Here is a 27,155-nt window from a genome sequence, read left to right as displayed (position 1 = left end):
AGAAATATTCATGAGGCTAATAAATGGCAGCATTAGCTTGGTGTGTCCTTGGGGTATCTCAGCTGGGTGTCTTTGTGCCAGAGGTAAAAGGGTTGGCATTTCCAGGCAGGACAACCAGGGTGAGTCCCTTTGGCATCTCGGGGTGGGGGCACTTGCTCTGTGCCCGTTTCAGCTGATGGAAGAACAAGGAGGAGCCTTTAGAGGAGCTTTGTGGAGGTAAGGAGGGCAGCTCCAGCTGACCTGGTGGAGGGATGCTCAGAGTGCCAGCGTGGCATCTGACCTCTCCTCCCTCCTCCTGGCAAAGAGCACTTCTCTGCAGTGCCCTCACTGGCCCAAGTCCTCTCAGCTCTCAGCCTGCACAGGGGAAAAGTCACCGAGTAAAAGCATTTGTCAGGCTCTGGAGAAGTTTTCTCCCCAGGATACTGATATATTGAAGCATCACAAAGGGTAAAAAACTTTGGTTTAGGCTTTCAGTAAGAGAGCTTGGCTAACAGGAGGAAAAATGAAAGGAGAATAAATAGGAACTTTTACCTTCTGCCCGTAAAATGAGCCTGTTTCCTGCTCCCAGGAGGCTGAAAATGATGATTAATAATTTGCAAACCTGCTGTCTGTTCAGTAGGTTGTGGGTTTATGCAGCAGTACTGGGTTTTGTAATAGCTTTAATCCCAAATTAATTTGCAGCCTTCTGGAAGTGGAATGAGCAGAGGGACTATGAGAGAAAAAAGCGACTCCTGGTAGATTCTGACCCAAAGTGAGTTGAAATCCTGTGTTCAGCTGCAGCTGCAGGGATGTGGAGGGGAAGAATAAGTGTGTCTGAGATAAAATGTACACTAGGGTGCTGCAGCTAATACCAGGAAACCTCATTAGTATTTGGAAATCCAAGCTGCATTCCAGGGGCTTAGAGCTCATTATCCAACTGCACAGACTTGAGAAGAATTCAGGTTTTAAAGTGGGGCAACACTGACTTTGTGTGCCCTGAGCTTTCCACGCTGCTTCCCTCCAGTGGGTCAAGAAGAGACACTTTAGGGGCTTTTCTTTCCAGGTCTGAACCTGTAACAGGTGGGATCTGTGAAGTGGGCTGGTCCCCTGTCCATGGGGATGTCTGTGGAACCACGGGATGTGCTCACACCTCTGAACACACGAAAATGCTGATTTTGAGGCCAAAAGCACTAGTTGAAGCTAAAGCATCATCAGCTGAGAAGCTGATAAATAATTTCTGATGATTCCTCTTTTAGCTTTGAATCATGGGCCTAGGGAAAGACTGAGATACAGCAGGAATTGTGGCTGTTCCAAAGACAAGCACGGGGAAGAGCTGGCAGGCCCAGGACAGTGTGAGCTGTGATGCAGCACAGACTTAAATATGCATGAGGTCTTTTCATATGCAGCAGGTGGGATCTTTTTTTTCTTTTTCCCCCTTTGAAACCATCTCTTTGATTTATCCTGATGAAAAGAGAATGTCCCCTTGCAGATCCATTGACTTTTGCATTGGCCATAACCTGAGTTTGCCTCTCTGGGATCAGTTCCTTGGGGAGCAGAGAATTTCGAAACGGGACAGTTTAATGTGGAGTGGGATTGGCACTTTCTGTTGCAAGAGGGCTTTTAGAGCTGATTTCCTTGTAGGGTGAAGATAAAAGCCTTTCACTGTTGCTTAACCTTTATTTGGGGGCCATTCTGTCAAGGAGTTCTTTTGCTTTGCATTATTTCTCCCTTCTTTTTGGCTTTTTGCTCTTGGCAGACGTTTCCACGTCCCCTCGGCCTTTTGTCCTCGGTTTTGGTTTACATTCATTTCAGTTATGTGTTTTTTTTTTTTTAGGCAAGGACAAAACTGTGCAAGACAAAGCTGTGAACACGAAGGTGGGGATGTCTGAAGGCTCCTTTGTACCGAGTCTGCTCCTCTTGATTTAAATTGCCTTTCAGGGGAAGCCCGTGGTTAACCAGCTTATAACACATATATTTGGCATTTATATGCCTAGCCCTGCTATTGAGCTCTATTTCCAGGTATGTGTAGATTATTTTTAATTCTTTTATAGCCACAGAGGCCTCAGTGCAAAGATGGAACCCACTTGCCTGTGTTAACAGCACAAAAAGAGGCATCACCTGCAGTCATTTCCACGTGCAGAGCCATTCCAAGGCAATTGGGTTTATTATTCCTGTGCTCTTCACACTCATGTGCCTCGACTGGGAGGGAGGCTGTTGGAATTTATCTGCTGTGTCGAGGCAATCAAATGCCAGGGAGTGGCAGTCAGTGAGGATGGATCACTCTGGATCTCGCTGTCATCACTTGATTCAAAAATATGGGGAGACATTCAAGGCAAGGAGGGACACTTGAGATTTTAATTGATGCTTTCAGAATGCTGTTAGGAACTTTTCTTGGAAGCTCTTCCATTAATTAAAGGTTATAGCTGTATGGGTGGGGCACACAGAGGGAGCAGTGCAAAGAGTATATGAGGAGGTCTGGCAGAGAAGAGGGGTTTCTGACCCTTTCAGCAAAAGACAAATGCAGAGCTCTCCATCACATCTCTGGATTTAAATGTTGAGGCTCTTTCATGATCCAAAGCAGGTAATTTCTTTCAATCAGTAAAGCATTACCCCTCAGAGCACAGGAAACAAAGCAAAGCTGTTAAATGACAGTAAGGTACTGGACCATATAAATTGATTTTTGATGTGAGTGTACAATTTTAATCAAGTAATTAATTTGGGCTCTATATTTTTGAAAAAGTGAGTGTTTTCCTGTGTGAATACTCTAAGAATTCAATAAGAGAATGGACTTTAAAATGTGAATATTTGATCTTGCATGATGCTTGGCTTGACTGTACAGATATAAATTCAGCACCTTCTCTACATGTATCATAAAGTTGGATTATGGCAGAACATGCTTTAATGACAGACTGATAATAACTCACAGCAGTGCTGAGGTGAAAGATAATGAACATTTCTCCAAGGTCTAAATCTCTTGCCTTCAGACCCTTTGACTCTCAAAGTCGGGTTGGAGGAGTCAAAACTTGGCCAGTTGTAAAATGAAATGTTTCTGTTCCTCAAACGGCAGAAAATGGAGTTGTGGAAGATGGTTTCTTTCTGCTGAGAATATCTGTGCTGGCAGTGTCTGTTCTGCTCAGTTATCATCCTTAAAATATTGGCTTTAGGTGGAAAAAGGGCAAACTACCCTTTGCTTTCCTGTCCTGGAGTGGAGGGAGCTCCAACAATTCCCTGTTTGCAAAGCCTCCTGAGGGTGAGAGAGAGATCTGCCCATTTGTCCATTGGGAAGGGTGAGTGACATCAATCTCTCCTTGATAATTGTTTTTTCTGGCTTTAATATCATTGCTTCAATAAATAGTGCACTGTACTCACAGTTAGAGCTGCCTGTGCTGTGTAGTAAATGATTCTGATGAAGATCTTTGAGTCTAATCATTATAATTATCAATTTAAATAAATAATTCATGTTATTCATATAATAATTATATACAAATATAAATAATAAATATTAATATAATATTATATAAATAGAAATATAATGTTATATAAATATAATAAAAAAAATAAATATATTTGGGGTTCCATCCTTAATCCTTTAAGCAAAAAGCTTAAATTACACCCATAGACTCTTTTAGACAATTATGGCATTGGGATTGGATCCAGCTGCACCCAGACTGAGAAGGATTTTGGAAAGCCAGGGTGCCCTTTCTTCACCTGGTAACTCAACAGGAGGGTGTCCCCAGTAACCCTTTGTCTGAAGCTCCTTTCTGCCTGCAGTGCTGTTATGAACCCCCAGCATTCTGCAGATTCATTTCTGGTTTTACTGCAGGGTTCTCTTGTAACCCTGATTTGCAGCTTCCCTTTCAGCTGGGAGGTCTGGATGTGAATGGCACGGTGGCATCACAGAGCTCTCTCTCTTTGGGAGGGTTTTCAGCTGAAGGCTCAGCTCCCCAGTAGATGCCAAGGTGAGAAGGTTACTGCTGGCCTGGGGGGTCTCCAGGGTGTTTCACCTCTCCTGGGTCACTGCCTGTGCCCGTTTGCAGGAAGCCCTGCAAAGGTAAATTAACTCCAAACCGCACCTTGGCTGCCTGCCTGGCTCCTGGAACATCCTCAGGGACACTCCAGGAGCCTTTTCCAGCTGGAAAGAATTCCACTGGCTCCACAGGGCTGGACCATCACTCCACATCTTTAGTGCCTCTTTGGTAGCTGCCCCTTCTTGGTGCAATTTGCTTTTTGGGCACACGTTCCTCTGTACTGATATTCCCCATCTTCTGCTTTATCCTCTTACTTTCTTCTGATTTAAGCTGAAAGTTCAACTGATAACCAATTTTTCTGTAATGCTGATTATATTATGTCAGTAAGTGGGAATAGCACAGCCTCTCTGCTTTCCCTCAATGGGAAGTGACATGCTGCTGATTAAAATTTATTGCTAATGTGCTTTGATGAATGTTTCAGAGCATGCTATTGGGTTAGTTTTTTTTCATTTCTGGATGCTTTCTATTTCTGTTTTATCAATTCTATTTCCTCCAATTGTTTTAGACATAATGTATGATGCTAATAACATGTCAGCTTCAAAAATCAGGAGAGAAAGTGATACTTCTGAAAACTGCAGAGGGAGAGGAGAGTGATTTATAATGTTCTTTAAAATATGCAATTACATTTGTTGATCGAGGTGCCAGTTACATACATAAAAATAGGGGGGAGATGTTTGAATTTCCTGCTTCAAATTATTTAATACCAAGTCATAATTTGTAGATGGGAAGCAGATTTATTATGTAAGCAAGCCCAACTGCCATCAAAAGGACTATCCACTTGCCAGCACCTCTTCAATCCTCCTTTAAGCTTCCAGCACTCCTTGAGAAGACTTTCATGGAAGTTTTATGGCTGTTCAGTCCATTAATCTCTGCTCATTTTTTCCCCTCTTTATCCAGTAATGCCACGGTTCAGCTGCCCCTGATGAATCACTCAGTTTTCTTTCAGAGATCCAGGTTCATTCCATTCCTGGGATAACATTTCATGTAATAACCCCCACCTCGAGTTGGAATAAAGGACTAAGGGAAGCTCAGCTGTTGGTTAATGTAAAAAAAAACATGCATAGGGTGGTGTAAACTAATTCTTCTCTCTTTCCACAGGTATTTTAGTCCTTGAGGCCCCTTTTGCAAAGCACTCAAGTGTCTGATCACCTTTACCCACTACCTCTCATCTCATCCATCTCCCACGTGTTCCCATCTTCTCTTGGCTGGAATTCCTCCCTCGTGCTCCTGGAAATTCACTCCAGGAGGTTTCTTGGAGAAAGGAGTTCCTGCTGGAGCAGTTCCTCTGCTGAGCAGGAGGGGGGATGTGCTACTCTGGACGTGTTTGTGCTCAACCCTGCTTTTCCAGCTCTCTCTGACTGGGTTTCCATCACTGCCAGCCGATTGTTTCTTCCCCATTTTCTCCTTTATTCAAATGTTTTAGATCATTTCCCACCATCTGTGTTTCTGAAGGTGTTACCACAACCTCAGAGGTGTCCAAATCAGGCCTTTTTGATGTGTTCCCCCTCCCCATTTCTCCCCCCTGTTTGCCTCTCTGGTGTTAGCCATGTTTCCCAAAATAGATCCATTTGCCAGTTTTCTTAATAGAACTGTTTCTCACTCTTAGGAAAATATGAAAGAATGGGAATGATAACCACAACTCCCTTGTTTCTGCAGAAGATTTCAACTTGACAGAGTCCTCCTCCTCCCCTTCTTTTGTTTGCATTCAATTACTCAGGTTTTGGATCTGTCCAATCCAATTTGAATGAACATTTCAATTACTCTTTCATGGAAAAAGAGACTAAATGCTTCATTAAATCACAGGCTTTATTAAAATACCCATTGACATCTGTAAGGAATCTTCCCAACACGATGTTCTACAATACAAGTGGTTTTGGGCAAAATATCATGAACAGTCTTGAAATATGTAGAATTTTTGAATTAGGTTGCAATATAAAATGTCACATATTTACTGCCATTAAAAATGATTGACCCCCAAACATAGGAATTTGTCTAAATGCCTAAAAAATGACATTTTAGGTTAAAAAAAGTACTTAAATTTGCTCTTAATTCTAAGATGAGTTCCTACTGTGGGCAACTGCCTACAGAGCTACGCTTCATAGAGGCAAAAGCAACCACTTAAAGTACTTAAACTTTGTGGTTTAAGGTTTGTCAGCCTTTGTGTCTCTGAATAAACCCTCAGCAAAAAAATTAAAAAGCTAAAAAAATAAAAAATCAGATATTCTTGTTTCTTCCCATTCCCTCACTAGGTATTTTAATTTAAATATCCTTTACATTTCCTCCTGGCTGATTTGCCAGCAAGGAAGAAGCTGGTGAGGCAATGTCAGTAGCTCTACTGGGGCAAAGCAATGTCTCTGCTCCTCCACTTGCTGAGTAGACTCCTAATTATGGCATGGAGATATTTTATAACAAAGACATAAAAAAAGCCCTTTTTTTATTAGCTGTTCACACGCCTGCTGTAATTAGTGCTGCACTGGGAAGTTTGCTTGCAGTTCATCTGCACACATCTACTTTTAACCTCCATGACCGAGCCATTTCTCATGTGCTCAGTCATGGATTAATGCTGAAAAGATGGAGGTGACCTTTTTTTTTTACCTTTTTTTTTTTTCTTCTTCCTTTTAAACCCCACAGCCACTGACCCTGTGAATATATTGGCTGGAAAACCATCCCATCGGTGCTGCAAGACTGAAGGACTCCCAGGTCTGGCACAGCTGTGAGAACTGCTACAGAAGTGTAAAGTATTTATTAAGACAATAACATGCTTTATCTATGGATTTAATCTAATTTAATAATGGTGTCAATCTGTTTAATAATTTGAATTATCACAGGGGCACAGCTGCCCTGCTGGGCTTGGCCTTGGCAGTGGTGGGTCCAGCCTGGAACTGGCTCCAGTGGCCACGGGAGAAGCTTCACAGCCACCCCTGTAGCCTCCTCCCCTACCAAAACCTCACCCTGAAACCCCAACACAGCTTCAGAGATATCATCTGATACCACTGGATCTTGAAACTTAAATAATCATTCCCTGTTTTATTCCTGAGGGGTGTGTTGGGGTGCTTTCAGTTCTGCTGCTCTGTGCAGGCTACAGCTGGGATTCAAGATTTTTTATAGGAGCTGGGTTTAGTTATTGAGTTTGGAACTAATAGGGAAATACATGTCTGTCTTTCTAGATTAAATTCCATCTTTAAAGCGTCCGAGAGCCTGATCCGATCTCCGAGTGCCAGTGAAGTCCAACCTGGAATTCTCTTCCTGTGTTCCCCACAGTGTGATTGGAGGTAATTTGAGACTGATTTTTTCCATCCTTTACTTTTTAAACCACCCCCAGGCATGATAAATATTTGTCATTTTCCAAAATATTTGTCATTTTCCACTCCTTGAAGTTGGGAGGATAACTCTTCACTCAGGTGTGGATGCGGTGAGGACAGAGGAGACCGCCCTGCAGTTTGTTTTGGTGTCAAGTACAGCTGGATTTGGCCTTTCTGCGTTCTTTATCAGTGGTGGCAACTTTTAATGGTCCAAGGGTGACCCTCAGATGGATGGATTTCAGCTGCAAGGAAAGGAGGAGGGCAGCAGCAGCAGAAATGCTGTGGTGTTACCTGTGGTTTTTGTTTTGTTTGTTTGGATTTTGTTTCTTTTTTTTCTTTTTTTTTTTCTTTTTTTTTTTAATTTACTTTTTCACTTTACCGTTTTCCTTTTTAAATGCCCTGCTCTTTATTATGCAAGGACATCACTGTGTGTTGTGGCACGAGTAGGACATTTACAAAATAACAGCTGAATTAAATTGCTGATTTGGAGGCCAGACTGCAATCAGAATTTGATTTTGTGCGAGTCACCTCTTTTTTTTTTTTGTTTGTTTAAGAACAGACTTGTCTTAACCTTCAGAAATTGTAAGAGCAGCAAGGCTTGGATCGAAAAAGCAGACTTGAGCTCTGTTCTTAAATAACAGGCAAGTTCAGTCCTTGTTTACATGCATGAGACTTTTACTGACAATGATGAGCTTTAGAGCTTTATGTGCTGCTGGCACAGAATACATAATCAACAGTGGAAAATAACTCTGAGGCACCAGCTTTTAAAAAGGCAGGCTGGAGATCGGGGCTGTGGTTAAGGAGGTGGTTTGAGAACTCCCTCTGAAGGGGTGAATGTTGCTTGTTGCCAGCCTGCAAGGTGAGTGTCTGCAGGGGACACGACAACCTGGAGGGAAAATGTGGTTTGTTGTCTCATGTCAGCTGAGATATACGTTTAACAACATAAATTAAACACTTCACGTGCTCATGAAGCACAGCATGGACACACCTTGTGAAATCTGGGGTTAAGCAGGAGGGAGTCCTGAGATCAGGGCAGGTCCCTTGACCCACAGGAATGTCCATCCTCTCTGTCCATCCCAGGGCCTCACCACCCTCACGGGGAGGAATTTCTTCCCAATATCTAGTCTAAGTCTCTCCACTTCCAGGTTAAAACTGTCCCTCCTCTGCCTGTGTAAAAAGCCACTCTCCCTCTTTTTATCAGCTCCTTAGGAAGACCACAACAAGGTCTCCCTAAAGCCTTCTCTTCTCCAGGCTGAGCAAACCACCCCAATTCCATCAGGAATCCTTAATTCCAGAAGAAAATAAGCCAAATATCTGTGAGTTTTGCACTGGAAAGGGTTTGTTGATCCTAGGTGTTCTGTGGCAGAAATGAGATCTCTTTTTAAGAGGATTGTAAAGAAAACAATCTCCTTCCCACCAGTGCAAGAGTAAGACCTTTACAATCTTAAATTCTGGGCAGCTGGGCCTACTGCTTTCTAGGAATCACAGGAATAAAACCTGTGGAAAATGTATTTCCACACTTGTATGTGAATCTATAAATAAATATAGAGCAGAAGGGCAATGTTGGCAGTCACACCGTTAACATAAACCGTGCAGAGAGAAACCTCTCTCTCCCCGTTTGTGTCTCCCGAGGGCCCAGATCTGGGTCCTTCTTCATCTAAAGGCACAACTGGCACCAAGGCATGGCTGCAAATCTATTTTAGGAACAAAACTCTGTCAGCAGTTTTTGGGTGCAAGTGGGAATGCTGACCTGAGGAGGGGGACATCAAATCTAGACCCAGGTGAGCACCTAAACTTCCAAACCATTGGTTGCACCAGTCAGTAATGAAACACGTGCAAAAAATGCAGATTGTGCAATTGGTAATCTGCAAGAAAGGAAATCTGAACACAGATATGCTAAACTGATTGCTACTTTTAATCTGAAGACAACTATCTAATAATAAATCCTCTCTCACGTGTTTTAATCTCAGTGGTGCAAGCTCTGCTCACCTCCTGCTGCCTTTGCAAAATGCCCTCTGAATGTGTCCCAGGGAGGTTTGCAAACAGATATTTGAACATTTTAACCTTGAGCCTGAGGGGGAAAAAAAAAGTCAGTTCCCTTTCTCAGCAAAAGGAAGGGGTGATCCATCATTCTGAATTTATGACCCTTGTGACTGAATGGGTGACAAGGAGGTGCTCAAGACTTCCTGCTGTAAATTGCCCACGTTGGTGGTGAACTGCAAATAATTGGGATGATTTTAGCTGGGACATTAAGCTCATTATGGGCTGACATCCACTCAGGTCTGTGGAGTTAGCAAGCAGGTAGGAAAGAGGATTTTTATAATCCTTTGGTTATCCTCCTCCCGGTTTTCCCTCTCGAGGAAATTTTGCTTTTAAAAGGTTGATTTGAGAGCTTTTTGGTCCCAGAACCTTTCTCTCCCATGTTATAACCCTACAGAGTTATACCTGGATTATACCCAGAATTATCTCTAGATCTTGAAATAACTGCAGGCAAGGTACAATTCCCTGTGGTCTTGTCTGTCTCTCCAGAGACACTTGGGAGCCCATCCCCGCTGTAAAACATGATAAATCCACCTCCTCCGTGGCCTGGGATGAACCAGGACACAAGTGTGACCTCAGTGAGGAGGCAGGACGTTGATACCCCCTCGTGGGACTCAAACCTCTGAGCACGAGAGTGTTTTGAGAGCTTTGCACAGCAATTTTGGCTTCACTCCCTCCACCACAGTTGCCTCCTTGCGAGCTCCAGAGCGTCATCTGTAAGGTCCTGCCTGACAGTGGCAATAGTTAACACCAGAGAGGTTTTCCCATCCTCTGTTGGCAAGAGATTCTGTTTGTTTGCTGGTGTTTAATTAATATTTAATTGGGTGTGCAGACAGGGGCTTGTATCATCAATTGTGGCAAACTGGCTTAGCCCTGTCAAAGCAAATGCTGCTGTATTGATTTATGCAACCTAAGAGGCCGACTTGGAGGTAAAGGAAAGGGCAGAAACTTTCTTCCCAGGGAGGAAATTAAAACAGGAGGTGCCACGCTGTGATCTGTCGTATGCTAATCGTGGCTTGGTGGCTGCTGGGGAAAGGTGACTCCTGCAAAAGCACAGGGAAAACAACCGGGAGCTTTGTCCTCTTTCTTTTTATTTTATTTAATATTTTTTTTTTAGTCCTTTTTAATCTTACTATCAGGGAAAGTTTATTGCCAATTAGCTTTATGCAAAGGAATGATGGTGGTGGTGAGCAATTAAAGAGTACAGTGTGTATCTGTGCAGGGGGGAGCAGAATTAATACATCTTTGCTGGCTTTTCAAGCTTGGCCCTAACCTTGTCCCCAGATAGAAGGCACTGCTTTAACTGAGACAAACTGCTGTGATAGGAAACTGCATTTTGTTAAAAATCAGAGCGTATTTTCCCCTATTTATTAGTGTTAGTCATAAAACTCCTATTGGAAATGGCACACAAATGAGCTCCTTATCCATAAAATCATCGAAACACAGCATTGCATTTACTACCTGTGGTCCATGATTGGGCTCCCATTCACTTGGAGAACCATTTGTTTCAGCCATTGGGGATTTTGAGACAAGCTGGCTCTCCATTTAAAAAAAAGAAGAATTTAAAATTGATCTTCTTTTCTCTCTACCCCACTACTCAGGAGGGGTTATTTCAGATGAAATAGTCAAATCTGAAAAAAAAAACCACCCCCAAACTCCTGATTCTTCACTCTTCATCACTATCTTTTGAGCTGGGGTTTTTTTTCACTTATTTTCTCATTGCCTTGCTGAAGTTATTTATGCAATCTTTCACTATTGCATCCCCAACAGTGACTTTAATTATAAATAAAAGAATTACTCTATTAACCCACGTGTAATTAATGTGCAATATTAAAGGCAACCAAGATTGGGCACTAAAAAAAATGATTCTTCAGCATTTCCATTTGCAAAATCCAGTTTCAAGGTGAGGTTCCAAATTTGCCTTCAAGACCCGTTATTTAACATAACTATTAATTTATTTTATATTGTTATTATATTATTATTGTATATTATGATTTTATTTGATTATTCAAATTAAATATTGAGGCCAGGGAAGGGGAGGGGGTCTGAGTCTGCTCTCAGGTAACCAGCAATAGGGCAGGAGGAGATGGCTCCAAGCTGTGCCAGGAGAGATTCAGGTTGGATATTAGGGAATAATTCTTCCCCAAAGGGTGCCCAGGGCAGTGGTGGGGATTTAAAAGATGTGCAGATGTGGCACCTGGGGATGTTGGTTAGTGGTGAGCTCAGCAACCACGGGTTAGGGATTGCATTTGAGGAGCTCAGGGATCTTCTCCAGCCCAGGAAAATGAGAAAAGAAACCCAAGCTGAGGTTCCCTCCACTTTATCAATAATATCTCTTTGATTCTTGGTAATGAAAAGTGTGATCTCTTCTAAGTCCTGTTTTAATCCTGAAAGGTGGTACCTCTGGCAGGACAGGGATCAAACTCTGCTCTGATTCAGAAGCCCAGAGTGGTTTGGGTGGGAAGGGACCTTAAAGATCATTGTTTTTCACCCCCTGCCATGGGCAGGAATATCTTCCACTAGCCCAGGTTGCTCCATCCTGGCCTTGGACACTTCCAGGGATCCAGGGGCACCCACAGCCATTCTGGGCACCCTGTGCCCCAGGGAAGGCTGGGGGGTGAAACCACTGCAGCCTGTCCTTAGCAGGACCAAAATGTGTTAATCTCTTAACAAAACAACCTTAACCCTCTCACTCGCTGCAGTGATGAGTAGGAAAAACCTTAACCATCACCTGCCACGCGCAGAGGTTTGAAAGTATTTGTAAAATTTTAGTGCCAGGAGTGATCTCAGATTAAGTAGCAATCTTGGTGTGCTTGCTATGACATTTATGCATTTTATTTTCTGTAACTACCTTTTAAAGTGCTTTATGAGCCCTCCTCGCAGTGGGTGCTGTTTCAGGAAGCCTCGAGCAAACGAGGAGTTGAAATTACGTTTTCAAATGTGACAGAGGAGAATATTCTACAAGTGCTTGTGTGAATAATGGGGCAAATTTAGAAAATCTTGACAGGTTCCTGCCCTAAAATCTCTCCATATCTTTCATGAGGTAGAAGTGTGGCCTGTAGCCTCTAGTCTTCTCAAGTGACTGTTTTCTGCAGACAGGTTTTTTTAAAGAGTTTTCTGGATGCAAAAGTACTTAATAGTTTTGATATATTTTATCTGCATATTTGTATCTGCCATTAACTGGGAAGGACAGCTCCTTAATGTAATCAAGAATATAAATTAGAGCCCTAGATGGGAAATGAAAGTTAATTTTGTGCACAGCAGAAAGGCAGAGGAGAAGTCCCTCAATCAATATTGCAATGTTTGCTGTCTCAGTAGCAAGATTTCTTAATGATTTCTATTCCAATCCTTTTTTTTTTTTTTTTTTTTTTTAGTTTATGGGGTTTGAAAAGATTGTGGCCCCTGTTGATATTGCTGGATCACATGCACAGGCTTCAAATGGATTGTCTCCACACTTGGAGCCAGGTGTGCATATGCTGCTCATCATCACATCCATCATCCATCCCATTCCCCATGGGGAAAGGAAACAAAATAATCAAGACAAATCTGCAATTTCCAGATTCTTGGTTTGGTTATGGTGCTGAAACCGAATTGGCCATCCAACCTCCTTCACTATAAAAACATGAAGAAAGCAGTTCAGGAAGCTTTAGCCACAGCTAACTTGAGTTTAAAGTCAGAAAATTTCAATCCAGGTGTTGCAGAGACCTCTCAAAGGGTCACTTCTGGTGTTGAGCTGCTCCTGAGCTGTCTCCCAGGTAAATAATTCAATATGCACAGAGTGATGCAGGTGACCTGAGACCACTGACACGACTCCACTCTTAAAACTCACTGAGGACTTCAACTGGCTTGGTAAATGCTCTCTTAATTAATGAAGCTGGAAATATTTAGGAGAAAACCCATTTCGTGTGATTTATGATCCCAATTTAGTGGCTTTTGCTGCTCTTTGCCTTTCAGCTGGGTGGGCTGTGATCGGTGGAATCGCTGGAGGTTTTGATGAGGTGCTTCATTCAGGCTAAATACTAATGAGAGATATTTTGTGGGGAGCTTTTGATTAAAGTAAATGGAGCAGATCTTTTGATGCTACCAGGTAATATGGGAAAGGCAATAAAGGATGGGCGCAGGCAAAATATAATGGTGATCACTGCTGCTGCAGGGGTATTTTAATTCACAGCGTGAAGTCCTTAGAAACTGCAAGGCTTTTCCAAAGCACCGATCCTCTCTGAAATGAAAAAAAAAAAAAAAAAATCCAGTCTGAACGGGCCATGATTTTTTATATGTTTGTTTTAGGTAGCAAAATAGAAATGTGCCCGAATTGCGTGGCACTCGGCTTTGTGTCTGCACCGCAGCTCGCTCTTGCACTGACTAGCGCCTTGTTTACAGCTCCTTCCCGGAGTAAATCTTCCCTATTGTTTTGTCTTTATGGGCTGTGCCAGAAGGCTACTGAGCTAAAGCACATAACAGCTCTCCTCCAATACTTAGGAACGCTTTCCCATTGCTCGTGCATCATTTTAACTGGCACTTATCTTGATGTAAAATATCGGGAAGCCTCGAATCACCTCGAATGCTCAGGAGCTGGAAACAGGGGGAATTTTTTTGAAGCAACTATTCGTTTAATAGAGATGGTTTAAAATTAAAAACAAAAAAAAAAAAAAAAAGAGAGATGAACTGTTTTGCTCAACTTATTTCAGAAAACTTTTGCAGCCCAAAATCAACTCAGCCTGGTACCTAAATCCTTAACTGGCTGCCTGATTTTATGGTAGAGCCTGAGTCCTTTCCTCCAGTCATTTGTAGTATGGGCAGAGACCCTGAAAGCCATGTCACCCTCAAACATCACTTGCTTTCAGGCTATCTCCTAATGAGGTGGTTGCATAAGTTTCCCCCTTTGTTTTTACAGGGCACAAACCAAATTTCCGAGCATCATGCTCACTGGGTGAAGCAAAAACTCACCTTTCCCTCTGAGCCTGCAGCTGGTTTCACCCAGGACATCTCTGGCCAGGGTTGGAACTAAATGATCTTTAAGGTCCCTTCCAACTCCGGCCATTCCATGACAAATGGATGAAGAGGAACAGGATAGTCCTGGACATGCCCTTCCTGCTTTCAGATGCCCATATCACCCAGCAGGATGTTTGGAATGGTTTGGAAAAGCAGAAAATAAACACTGCCATGCTCAGCAACCAGGCACCCAAACCAAAGGCTTCAGAAGGGTCTTATCCTCCAAAATTTCAGCTGTTGGACAGGGCTTGGAACAACCTGGTCTAGTGGAGGATGTCCCTGCCCATGGTAGGGCTCAGAACTAGATGGTTTTTAAGGCCCCTTCCACCCAAACCACACCAAGCTCCCAGAAAAGAAACTGAATTCCTAATTTGCTGAGTTGTTCTGAGCACTAGGAACTCGCTCACTGTGAGCTCTGAACTGAAGGAAGACCAAAAACCTCCAGGGATTTGCCTGTCCTGGTGTGGTGGGTTGACCCCCCCTGATGCCCAGTGCCCACCAAAGCCACCCCATCATTGCCCTCCTCAGCTGGACAGGGAAGAAAATATGAGGGAAGGTTCCTGGGCTGGGCTGAGGACAGGGAGACATCCCTCAGAAATTACTGCCAGGAGCAAACCAGACACTGGACTTGGAGAAAGAACATCAAATCAGAGTCAGGTAATGAGAGACAACCCCAAATCTTAAACCCCTGTCCTCCCACCCCTCCTTTCTCCCTGGGCTCAACTTCCCTCCTGAATCCTCTCCCTCATCCCCCTTTCAACAGTGTTTGTTTTCCCATGGATGTCCCTGTATTCTTACAGGAATTCTTCACTCTTTTTATGGCCAGGCTGTGCTATCTGTCAATGCTGCTCCAAGAATTGGCTGATTGCTCCTAATTACCAAGCTCTGTTCCATTTGAGAACCAGTTGATGCTGATGCTTTTGGTCCTCTTTAGTTATTCCAGGTAGAGGGAAGTCATAAAAGTCAAATATCACAGAATATAGGCCATCATTAGTGGGAGAGGCCACTGTAATGGATCAGGGTGGAAAATGGGAAACCCAGGCTTGCCCCTGCTTTGTGCTCCTCAAGCTTCAGATAATGTGCTGCAGCAATTTATTTCATTTTAATGATGGAGAAGGGGAAACATGTAATTTTTCAGTCATTTCACACATGCCATTAGCACCATAATTTGAAAAGATAATGATTTTCAAACCACCTGCTATCTGGCAGATGCTTAAATATTGGCACGTGCCTGGAATGTGGTATGAAACATATCTGAGGGGTTTCATTGCCCACTGATGCAGCAGCTTCTGTTCTCCTGGAGAGTGCTTTCTGTACAGGTTAATGAGGGAGACTTGCTGTTGTTTGGAAGTACATCTGCCAGGGGTCTTTGTTATTAGACAACAAACAGGGATGATCTTCACAGGTTTAGTCAGTTGGTTTTGTGTTCGGTGCTTTCCAACAGCAGGAACTCAGGATGAACATCAGGCCTGGGGTAAAGTGAGACCTTTGGAAAACATCCTGAGGAATGTCACATCCTAGTAGGTGAAGAACAGTGATTTATACGTTATCCAAAATGTGCTGGGGATGTCTGATCTTCTCAGGGGTCCTTGGAAGTCAGTAGAGAAAGCCAAGCCCACCAGGAGCCCTTTTTTTGTGGCATCACAAACCCTGTGTGGGGCTCAAAGTGGTGTCACCTCACTGGTGACACTTCCAGCAGCTCAGGCTGCAGATCTTGCAGTGAGTGCTGTTACTTTTTTATGTGTCTGCACATACCTTTATGCATTCAATAGTAGGGAGCTAATACTGAATTTGGCACCGTTTTCCACCAGAAGTGCAACATCTTGATTGAAAGAGGATCCTTGGCTGGGAGAGAAAGCCCTGGATGTGAGCACCAGGAGAAAGTTGTGTCCTGATCCAGATTCAGTTCTGAAGCTGCATTTGCTTACTCCTATTCCCTTTCAGTGGAAAGGAAGAAAATTCCCCTCCCCAAACCCAGAAAATGCCACACAGTGAGTAAGAAAATAACCACAGTCACTGTGGCATCATAATCTTCTGGAATTGCTTGGAGGTGCTTGGATAAACCTCCTAATGCAGGAGCAGCACCTAAACTATTAATTTCACATCTGAGCCCAAGTCAAGTGGAGATTGTGAGCTAAGAGGGTTCATTTAGAGTGGATCTTGGTGATGATTGTGAGATGCTGTAACAGGATTACAAAGGCAACACCGATGTGTTTGTGAGGTTTGTGCTTGGAAGTATCAGACAGTGGGAATTTGCTGTAGCCACCACAAGGGATGTGATCTCAGCTGCTAATCTGAGCAGAAAATAACTGGATTTTACTTAATTGGGAAAATTATAACCTACCAGAACACAGCCTGTGTGGTGGGTGAGAGGGAAGGAGCAGAGTCAGAGCTGGCACTTAAACTAATTACACAGACAAAGCCATCCCAGGCTGGACATGCCCAAGATGAAGAACCTTTGGAATAACCTTTTGGCACAGGATTATCTTTCCCTGTCTCTCCAGTCCTGGACCAGATGAACCAGACAACTGTTTTAGTTTCTTTTCAAACCTGCAGTGATACACTGGAAGGAACGATCACCCTACAGGTTTGTCAGGGTTGCTGAAAATGCAGCATAATTTGAAAAACTCGATTTTAAACATGAAACATCCTTGTGTTTCTCCAGCTTACATAAGGATTAGAAGCCTTGCTAAATTCACTGTGGTACAAATTTTTTTCCCCAATGGCTTGGGGAAACATTTGTAAAAGTGGAAGCACCAGCAGTCCCCCAAATGTTCCCCTTGATTCATGAGGGTTTGACTTAATTGTGGAGCAGCTTCAGCCACAGCCTGATTGGTTCCTCTGCAACTCTCCACTCTCTCAGCCATAATTTTGAGTGATTGATGATTGAAATGTTATTTAAATCACCGAGCTTTCCTCTGTCAGAATTTGAAACTCACTAATGGAGACTAAAACTGAACAATCTGTTCACTGGGTTGGTTTTTTTTTTTCTTCTCTTGAAAAGTGCTAAAATGCTCGATATTTCTGTCCTCTGCTACAAGGGCAGCATAAAGGGACGTCTCAGAAGGAGTGATAATGTAAACATTTGCCCCTGACAGATAAAGCAGCGTGGAATAAACAGGATTTGACAGCATTAACAAATTTACTGTGTTGGGTTTGAATGCATTAGCTGTGGAAAGGTTTGATAATGTCCTGGCTTTCAAATGATGGTCTTCCCAAAGTGCTGCACAGATTTGTCTCCTCCTTCCACTCCGTAAATGACTGCATCATTTACACATTTAATGGCTCTCAGATTACCTGTCTGCCATTCGATTCTTGGGCTGCAGTGAATGAAAAACACAAACCAGTGCTTTCCCAGGACATAACTGATTACTTTACATCACTGGCAGCCATGTATCAACCTGCACCTCACAATCCTGTGGCTCTGGAAAATCCGGGGAAAACAGATGGTTGTACCCAGCCGTTAATTATATTTAAGAATTTCTGTCTACTACCCACAGCAAGATGGCTGGGGAAAGGTTGTTTCACAGTCATGGCGTGTTAGGATGATGTTTAATCACAGCAGGGATGTCGAACACCGAGAACCTGGGGAGGTGATCTCAGCTATAATAAAGGTGACCTTTGAAAAAAGGTTTCTGCACCGAGGCCTCTTTGGTTTTCCCTCTTGTCTAGAAACAGAGGAAGTCAGAGAGAATTGTGGAGCATTAATTATGCAACTGGTAGCATTTAACATCCTAAAATGAACATTGGAGTAGGTTGGGCTCAGAGAGGTGAGAATGCACCTGAAAATATTTCAAGTTCTGTGGACAGGTAGAAGGAAAGAGGTCTTATGATCTGACAGGTTCTTATATTTGTCCTAAGATCATTTGAAAAAGCCCTAAAAAATTAATAGCTATACAACTAATTATATAGAGAGTGTAAGCCACAACCTTTGAACAGGCTTCATAGGAATATATTCTATGTCTAAGAGAGCATAATAGAGAATTTTTGGATCTAGTTTTCAAAGTAGCGTGGAAAATTCAAAGGCATATCATTAGGAACATTTATTAGCAGGCTTTCTTCCCCTATTGCCATGCCATCAGGGCTCCTCCATCTGCGTGGCACACAGATCAGTCATCCCAACTCGGTGCATTCCTGGGACATCCTCACTCAGCTCCCAGCCCTTACAGACACTTGGGCAAATGGAATTGTTCTAAACTGCCCTTAAAACTTTCCACTCCGGGGACTGAAACTTCCTATCTCAGTCTGGCCGTTTTCTATCACTTAAAAAAAAACCCCAAACCTACAAATCCCCATTCCAGGCTCAGCTCCCAGGGCTGGGGTTGTCCCTGGGGACACCTGGGCAGGGGTGGCCTCGCTGGGGTGGGACAGCGTTGGGTTTGTCACTCAAGGGGGTTGAGTTGTTTTAGTGGAGAGTTTTGGCAGCCAAAGCTGGCCTGGATTTCTGATGAAGAGGATTCACTTTTGGGATGATTTTTGTATTTCTTTGGAGTGTTTGCTGTGCCATTTGCTTGAACGAGGCTGGTAAAGGTGGTGTCTCTCCTCAGTGACACCCTGCCAGCTGAAGTTTGGTCTTTTGTCCATTAAAATCTGATAATTCCACTGATTCCAAACCATTGCCTGGCCCTCAGTTATCTGAAGGCTTTTTAACACAAATGAGATTTTCAGTTCCTTCAGTGTATTAAAATTTGGAACCGTGATTTACCCCCATATCAAACAGGCTTCTAGTTCATGTAAGTATAATTTATATCCTATTTCATCCATTGCATCCATTGTCAGTGTAATGTGAACAGGCCATGGGGTAAATAAGAGTTAAACCATGTAACTCAGCCTACTAAAATAATCTTATTTAACAAAGTTTATTTTCTGTCAGGCATTTCATTTCCCCTTGTGTATAATTAAACTCAAAAATAATTGTCCAGCAACTGTAATGTGTAACAACAAAGACAAGCTGCAGTCTTGAATTTATTAACAATCCCCTATTTATTTGTAATAATAATCTCCTATTTATATGTGAGCAGTAAAATTAAATTTAATTGTTCATCAAGGTATATTTTGTTACAGTGACTCCAGCTACAGCTTTTAGGACATCATGGCTTAAATCCAAATCCAAGTATTTACATCTATAAAATTAAGAAGAATGTGGAGAAATAATTAATGGTAAGAAATTAATTGGCAGTCTCAGTGAAAGCATCTGCTTGTTTTCCTACACATTGCTAGTACTCTGTTTTTCTCCCTTAAATTATATTTTTCCATAATAACTTTAGATAATCTTTCAATCCAAGCTTTTATGGCTGTCATTATTTCACAGAGGGAGGAAAGAAATACAACAGGGCTGTGAAAATTTAACACTCCATAAAACCGCCTGTCTGCCGACTGCCACCAGGATGGATGGAGCTCCAAACTTTTCTTTTACTCACTCAGAGGCATCCCAGGGCTGGGAGAGGCACCAATTCCTACCCAAAAAAAAAAAAAAAAAAGAGAGAGAGAGAACATTTTAATTCAAGGAGAACTTCTTTCCTTACTGAGAATATTACCGTGCACATTTTCATTTTATTAGTTTATGTACACAGCTACCAAGCTATTTGCGTGTTGCAGGGTTTTATTTTAGATTTAGCAAATGAATGACATCCAAGCAATTTTAGATTTAATTTGATCAATATTTAATGAATTATAATTATCATTACGACTCAGAGTTTTGCACTGCTCTATATTGCTACATAATGTTTAATCAAGGGGAGAGAGAGACTTAAATGCAAGTGGAAAACAGCTATCAAGTTTATGTTAAAGAAGTGTACTGGGATTAGTTACTAAATTGCAGAGGTCTAATTTAATAATTTTTTTCTAGTTACTGCTTTAAAATTGATTTCCAAGAGCATTTCCCTAATTTATATTTTCGAATGCCTGCCATATTTGTTTTGAAAAATACACAAAACCCAAAATTACTTTGTGGTATCAGAGTTTCAAGTCTCTGCATCCCTAGCAAAAATTCCCAGGTGTTCTCTCTGGGAATATGAGGATAACATGGATAAAGGAGATGTGCCTGTATGGACAGAACAGCACAAAAGAGTTGTCAAAAGACTTGGCTTATTCAGGGACAGTTCTGTAAATACTGTGGGGATCAGCCAAACTGTTTAAGGTCAATGGATCTGAAAGAGTGAAATAAGTCATGAAAATCCAGGGGGAAAAAAGTATGTTTGGTATTAAACCTCTTGTTCCATAAACTAAAGATATCTTTTCCTCAGAAATGCAGGTCACTGTCTGTATTTAGTAATATCAACGTGATTTCCCAATTTTTAGGGGTTAAGTAGAGTTTATGAATCGTGAAACACCTTGTGTGGTACTGCAGGTGAGGTAGAAATGTGTGTAGGCGTGAGATCTGAGCAGGAAGGCTGGAAAAAGTCTAAAAACTTCTGTTTTGCAGAGCCACGGAACCACAGAAGGGTTTGGCTTGGAAGAGGCCTCAAAGCTCGTATCAAACACCTGATTTTTGCAGACAAGGAGCTTGTCTTGGACACTCCCAGGGATCCAGGGGCAGCCACAGCTTCTCCAGGGCCTCCCCAGGGAACAACCCCTTCCCAACACCCAATAAATCCCTCACTTCCTCCAGATTTTTACTTCAAAGGCAAGGCTTTTGGAAACAAGTTTGTTATGTAATAAAAAAGCCATTGGCTTTTCCTTTCCAGGTGTTCCTGAAGAAGGAAAAACCAATGGGACAGAGATGCTCTTCACCCACAGGCTTTTGTGGCTCCTGCTGTTTCTGACAGAGTTTGGTAACTCCAGGTGAGGGATCTTGTGTTGAAAAATGTGATTTTTTAGCTTTCTTTGGACTACTAGTTGTTTACTTCCAGTAGGCAATTCAGGCTAAAAGTATGTCCCAAGATCTGAGGTGAGATCCTCTGGTGAAAAGTTATAATTAGAAATGTGTTTGTGATCAGGTAACGAATGTGGTGTGGTTAAAAAAAAAAAAAAATCTGTGTTCAACACTGTTGGTTACAGCTAAATAAAAACAAAGGAAATTTTAGCTTAACAGTGATTTTCCTTGTTGGAACACTTGTTCTTTGAGTTAACAATTTGGAATGCAGGCTGTGGTCCTGGTCGTGGTTGATCATAAAGCAGAGTCCAATTTTATTTGTTTTGAGCCTTTTCAAAAGCTTTTGCTAATAAGAAATGAAGGGTATAAAAATCTGAAAGCAAAAGACAAACAACATCCAGGCCCAAAACGTTTGCCTGTGTAAGGGTTTTAGTGGAGAGGAATTACACAGCCCAGCCTTGTTTAGCAGTTTCACAACTGGACCCTTAATTTGTTTATTTTTGTCATAAATCATGTTGTTAAATAATGCACTCGTGTTCTTCTTATTTTCTAGATGTCATAACATTCTTTTGAAATGGGTAAAAATGCTTAAATTCTGATATTATTAATATGGGTAAGGCACAACTCCTGCATCTGACTCTATTCATCACATCCCCAAATTAATCATCAGGGACAGAACCCAATATCTCATTTCAGGCAAAGGCCAATAGCTCTTGGGGAAATTAAATCATCTCTCAGAAATATTTCATTTTGAAAAGCTAATAATTCAATGGAAATGGATTTTTAGAGGGAAAACCTGAGTGTGTTACATAATCTTTCTGCAGGGGTCTCCACCTCCCACATTAACATTCCTTGTCACATTTGAAATCAGAATTCGTGGAAAAATAGTTTACACTGTTGTTGTGAGTGTCACGGTCCTTTAATGTGTCTGAGATGATAATAACATCATTTGGGAACTCAGGGGAACAGCACTTAAATCTGGCTGAGACAGAGACAAAATCTGATTGAGGCAGAGGCAAAATCTGATCGAGGCAGAGACAAACGCAGAGGAAGTGGCATATTCGGAGCAGGGGATTCTCAGCTTTGCAATGGCATTTTTATCTCATCTTTTCCCTCCCCTGTTCCACTGGAGATTCGTGTGTCCAGCCACTTCTGCAAAATAATGTGCAATCTGCTCCTCTGTCCCCCTTCCCACTTGGTGTGACAACTTAATGGAGAATGGAAAATGCATTAAAAGCCTATTTATATTTGACTTTCCTGCTCTAGGTAGCAGACAGCTCGTGGCTCTGCAGTGAGGGAGAAGAGGAAGGACCTGCACCCTGTGCTGAAGGTGGGTGAGGGGAGATGATGTACTTGGGTTTGGAATTTTTTCTTGTTCCAATAAGCGTTCATAACACTTGCCACTTTAAAGATGTATTGGCCATTTCAAAACAAACCCGGGATGGATTATTATTATTATTATTTAGTTGTAAAGCAGGTGTTCAGGTGTTTCCTTTTGGAAGGAACAGGCTCAGTTGAACGTTGTTTCATGGCATTTTCAGGCTCTGGTAGAGAAGTTTGCAGTGAAGTCCCCCACTTGCCTCAGCAGGAGGAGAGTCATAACGTGCTCTAATAGCTAAAAAAGGAGGTTGCTCTGTAATTTTTCTTTAGCTGGAGTCCTTTTTTCTCGACATCTTTCTGCTCCTGGAGGTGCAAGAGGTGTGATCATCAGCAGGGCTCACACCCTTTGTTTGTCTGTGCCCCCTTGGGCTGCTCTGCTCTACAAACACCCCCTGAACACCCCCAGGTACCTCTGGAGGAGCTGCAAAGACACCTGAGGGAAGCAAATCTGGCCATCAGCAGGCCTGGCTTTGCTCCCAGGGGGTGTCTCCTGCCGGGGGAAGTTCTCAGCACTGCCAGTTGACATAAAGGATGAAAAGTTCACGCCAGGATGGACCTTGAGATTAAATCTGCCCCGTAAACAACGGCCTGAACCCTCGGGAATCTTTTCCCAGCAGTCCCAGGCGAGACATAATGTAATCCATACGGTTCATCCCAGTGACATATTAATTATTGATTACGCCTAATGAATATGCTAATATGCAGGATCCAGGAGTCTCTGCCGCCCTGCTGTGCTCTCCAGGCCCTCATACATTTTTGAAGAGGTGTCTGCAGGAGACACTGCCTGGGCTTGTGATGAACACCACACACGGAGTTCAAGGACTTCGGGGAGAACATCCCAGACCTGTTCTGTCTGACGGCTGCTCCTGAAGTTCTGAATTAGATTATTTGCCTCCTCTCCCTGTACATGGGGTGAGTTGTTGGTGTTTTCCTGTTCAGCTGGGGATATAGGATGAGGTGTGACCTCGTTTTCCATTTCGAGCGAAGCGGGGGAGGGGAGGGAAAAAGAAGTGGGAAGAAGTTCAGCCCAACAGTCCAGTTAATAATGCAGTGAAACTTCAGCACTCCTTCTGTGGGCATTTACAAGGAGATGACAAAAGGCTGTTAAGCCTTTCTGTCTTCCCACTGGTTCTAACACTCAGGTGAGATAACCAATATGCACAGAGGAAACAAAAAAGTTTCTGCTGACTGGGCCTTGACTGAGGTTTTTGAATGCAAAGCAAAGGCTGATGTTTAAATTGCTTCCCTCTAAAGAGCCCTGGGGTGCTCTGTGCTGCCTGGGGGGGCCTCAGCAGATGCATTCACAAGCCTTTATGGTCGAAACCATTAATACAACAACACATATTAAGGCAGGGACAATTAATGTAATAAAAGAGATGAAAATGGGAATGGTTTAGTGAGCCAGGCTTGGAAGAAGTGCCATTGTGAAGCTTTACAATGCAAGACAGAATGGTGTCTTGAGAACCTTACCATGAGCACTTGTGAGCTGATAAAATATCAACCTTGAAGCTATTAGACTGCAGAGAAAAAAAAAAAAAGCCCCTTTCATTTTCTGAAGGCTGAATTATTTAATTTCAGCAATTGTTATTTTTCTGCTCCTTCTCAAGTGTTAACAGGCTCTCTCCTGTGAATCACAAATGAAGTGATGCTACAGCTGCAAGCCAAGGCCCCATAAGAAGTCAAACAATGCATAAAGAAAGACTTGACTCCAAAGCCCAGTCTGTGTATCGATTATTTGAGTAAAGGAGCGTTATAAAAAGGCAGTGATACTGAGTCTCGTGGACAGTCGGGTTTTCTGAGTTATAATTCCGTTTCAAAATTCTTTGTAGAGTTTGGGAAAGTCCTTTCTTGGATGGGGGTTAATTGTGGGAAAGGTCAACAGGTGTGTATGTTCTAAGTTTTCATTTTAGAGCAAACCAAAGCACTAAAATAACGAATATATTTCTTTTATATATATAAATAAATATTTAAAATATATAAAATATAAATAATGTAACTAATATAAACTTGAATGAAGATTTTCCCCCCAAAGTCAGGAATTGCAGCTGACAACATCTGTTAGAGATCTCTACAGTCTGAGAAAAGGAAAGTCGTGTTAATATAAACCCATGTAAATATAATCTGAAGATCACCATTTTTCCCCTGACAGAGCAGCAGATAAGATTCCTCTTTCAGCCGGGGAAAACATTTATTGATCCAGCAGTTGTGCAAAAAGAGCGATGAGGTGGATGAGTTTAAACTGCCCTAAGGTCTCCCAAAACAGTAGAATAAATGGTTGTGTAACAGCAGGTTCTCTTCTTACCTTCATTTCTAGCAAAAAAATGTAAATATATTCCTGGAACCACAGAATAGTTTGGGTTGGAAGGCACCTTGGAGATCATTTCATTCCCCCCCACGCTGAAATCCCTGGGGAAGGTGTCAGGGCACAGGAGAACAAATTCCTGCCAAAACCCAGGTACCACACACGACACACCCCACGAGAAATTCCACAGCCTGTGGATATCTTTGAAGGGAGAGCAGAGACAATACAAAAGGTGCAAGAGCAAATCCTGCATTCCCGTGGTTGCCCCTGGGGGTCAAAGCAATAAATACTCTGTTTTCCTTGCTTGAAGTTTTATCTTTTCTGTAAGAATGTGATTTTGCTTTCAAAAAAGCTTTAATTCTTCTTGCTTGTGAAAACAAATTTCCTCGCCAACCCATAAATAATCACAGGGAAAAAAAAATAATAGCAGCCTAATTTACATCTAACCTTTCTTTTTAATGATTAATGGGTACTATTTATGTAAACTGTTTCTACATTCCGGCGTGAAATGAAATTTAAATTGCAAATTTTACAGTGGTGTATTTTAACTGGTGACCCTTTCCCCAGTCACAAATTAAAAAAAAAAAAAAATCCCAATTACATTTGTAATAAAGATGCTAATGCATTTCTTGTTTTTTTAGGGCACGTGAAGTTCCTGCTGCCTGCAACTTTTATTTTCCCCGTCGAGGAGCCAATAAAAACATGTTTTCCAAAGAGCTCCCAGACCCTGGGGTGGGTGTGGTGGGTGAGGAGGAGTTCTCAGCACATCCACTTTGCAGCAGCATCCACGGGCAAGGACACCCGCGGTGTCTGTCACTGCCCACTGCCCTGGTGTCGCTCGTGGTCGCTTCGTTTGAACCCCAGGAGGACACAGAAGGGGGAGAGGAAGGACTGGAGTGTTTTGCTGTGTCTGATCCCATCCAGTGTCTGATCCCATCCTGTGTCTCATCCCATCCAGTGTCTCATCCCATCCAGTGTCTCATCCCATCCAGGACCCCGCTCAGCTGAGGCTTTCAAAGGTCAGCACAGCTCTGCAGCCTCTCCTGGAAGGGCTGGTGGCCACTGTGAGACCCACTGAGGTGCAATTAAAGGCGAGGCACTTGCAAGGTCCAGTGGATTGGTCACATCAGTTTTGGGGAATGAGGAGGAACAGGGACTATCCAAGTGTGTCTGGGAAAAATGACACCAGAACTGAGTGCACTTTGCTGCTTGAGGGATGCTGGAAACGTGGCCAAGAGCTGGAAGTATTTTCAAGGCAGAAAAACTAGATGGAACCACATAAAAACTACTCGAGAAGTCATTGGGGTTTTTTAGTTGCCTTTTCTTTTTTTTTTTTTTTTTTTTTTTCCTTTTTTTTTTTTTTTTAGAAGAGTCCTTTATTTTTGGCTGGGAGAGGGGAGCTTTATTCTATTTTTGTAACAACATACCGTCAGAAAAGCAGAGGACCAAGTGCAGTCTTTGTGTCTTTACATGCACAGAGGGAAGTTGAAAGGTGGCAAGGACAAAACCCAGAACAGTGTGCAGGAAGGCAGAGCTTTGGTGCTGCACAGAACTGCTTTCTGATGGTGACAGGAGGCAGAGAGCTGCAGTGCTCATCACTTTTTGCTGCTCTGTGTGTCCAGCGCTGTGAAAATGTTTTTCTTCACTCACAGGCTGAGCAAACTCCTTCTGTGAAACGTTAAATGTGGAACCCCTGGGTGTCGTTGGAAGATTTGCTTTGCAGAGGAAAAGAGCACTTTAATGGCAGGTTTATAAACCCTCTCAGCAATCCTTCTGAGGACTGTGACAGGGATGACCCCCAGGAATTTCAAGCTGCCTTGTCTCCTGGCAGCACTGAGTTGTTCCTGGCTGTGGGAGGAGTTGTTCCCTTGGGAGAGGGAGCACCATGGTGTGGTGGGATTTCCTGGGATGTGGAGCTGAGGGGGGGCAATTTAACAGGGGCAATCACCTCCCTTTGACTTGGATGGAGCCAACAGCTCAGTGTCAGATGCCTTGGGTGCTGCAGGTGGCTTTTTGGAGAGCTGCTCGTGGTGGGTGCTCAGAGCAGCAGGTACCAGCAGCTCCAGGGTGGCCAAAGGCAGAGCTGCTGTGGGGTAGGAAGCAGAGAACAAGGACGATGGAGAGGGATTTTATTCAAGGTCGTGGAGTGGTAGGAGTAGGGGAATGGTCTTAAGTTGGCAGGGAGTAGAGTTAGATGGGATATTGGGAAGGAATTGTTCCCTGGGAGGGTGGGCAGGCCCTGGCACAGGGTGCCCAGAGAAGCTGTGGCTGCCCCTGGATCCCTGGGAGTGTCCCAGGCCAGGCTGGACGGGGCTTGG

The 27,155-nt window shown here is 42.8% G+C and overlaps 1 long non-coding RNA gene across 2 annotated transcripts; it reads left to right on the top strand.

Annotated features, from left to right (window-relative positions):
• The first annotated feature begins 811 nt into the window (after window positions 1–811).
• LOC126635748 (uncharacterized) lies at window positions 812–27,155 on the top strand. Of its 2 annotated transcripts, none has more exons than XR_007627776.1 (9): window positions 812–1,998; window positions 3,144–3,266; window positions 6,639–6,707; window positions 7,175–7,279; window positions 19,406–19,501; window positions 21,028–21,124; window positions 22,422–22,485; window positions 23,241–23,447; window positions 25,479–27,155. It is a non-coding gene; the product is annotated as an uncharacterized LOC126635748 (long non-coding RNA). The 2 variants fall into 2 exon arrangements; XR_007627775.1 differs by having other exon boundaries at window positions 24,850–27,155.

Source organism: Myiozetetes cayanensis, unplaced genomic scaffold (assembly GCF_022539395.1).
Source record: "Myiozetetes cayanensis isolate MyiCay16 unplaced genomic scaffold, myiCay2020 scf12, whole genome shotgun sequence".
Lineage (NCBI taxonomy): Eukaryota > Metazoa > Chordata > Aves > Passeriformes > Tyrannidae > Myiozetetes > Myiozetetes cayanensis.
Note: the sequence above shows the minus strand (reverse complement) of the source record. Positions and strands in the feature narration are given on the sequence as shown.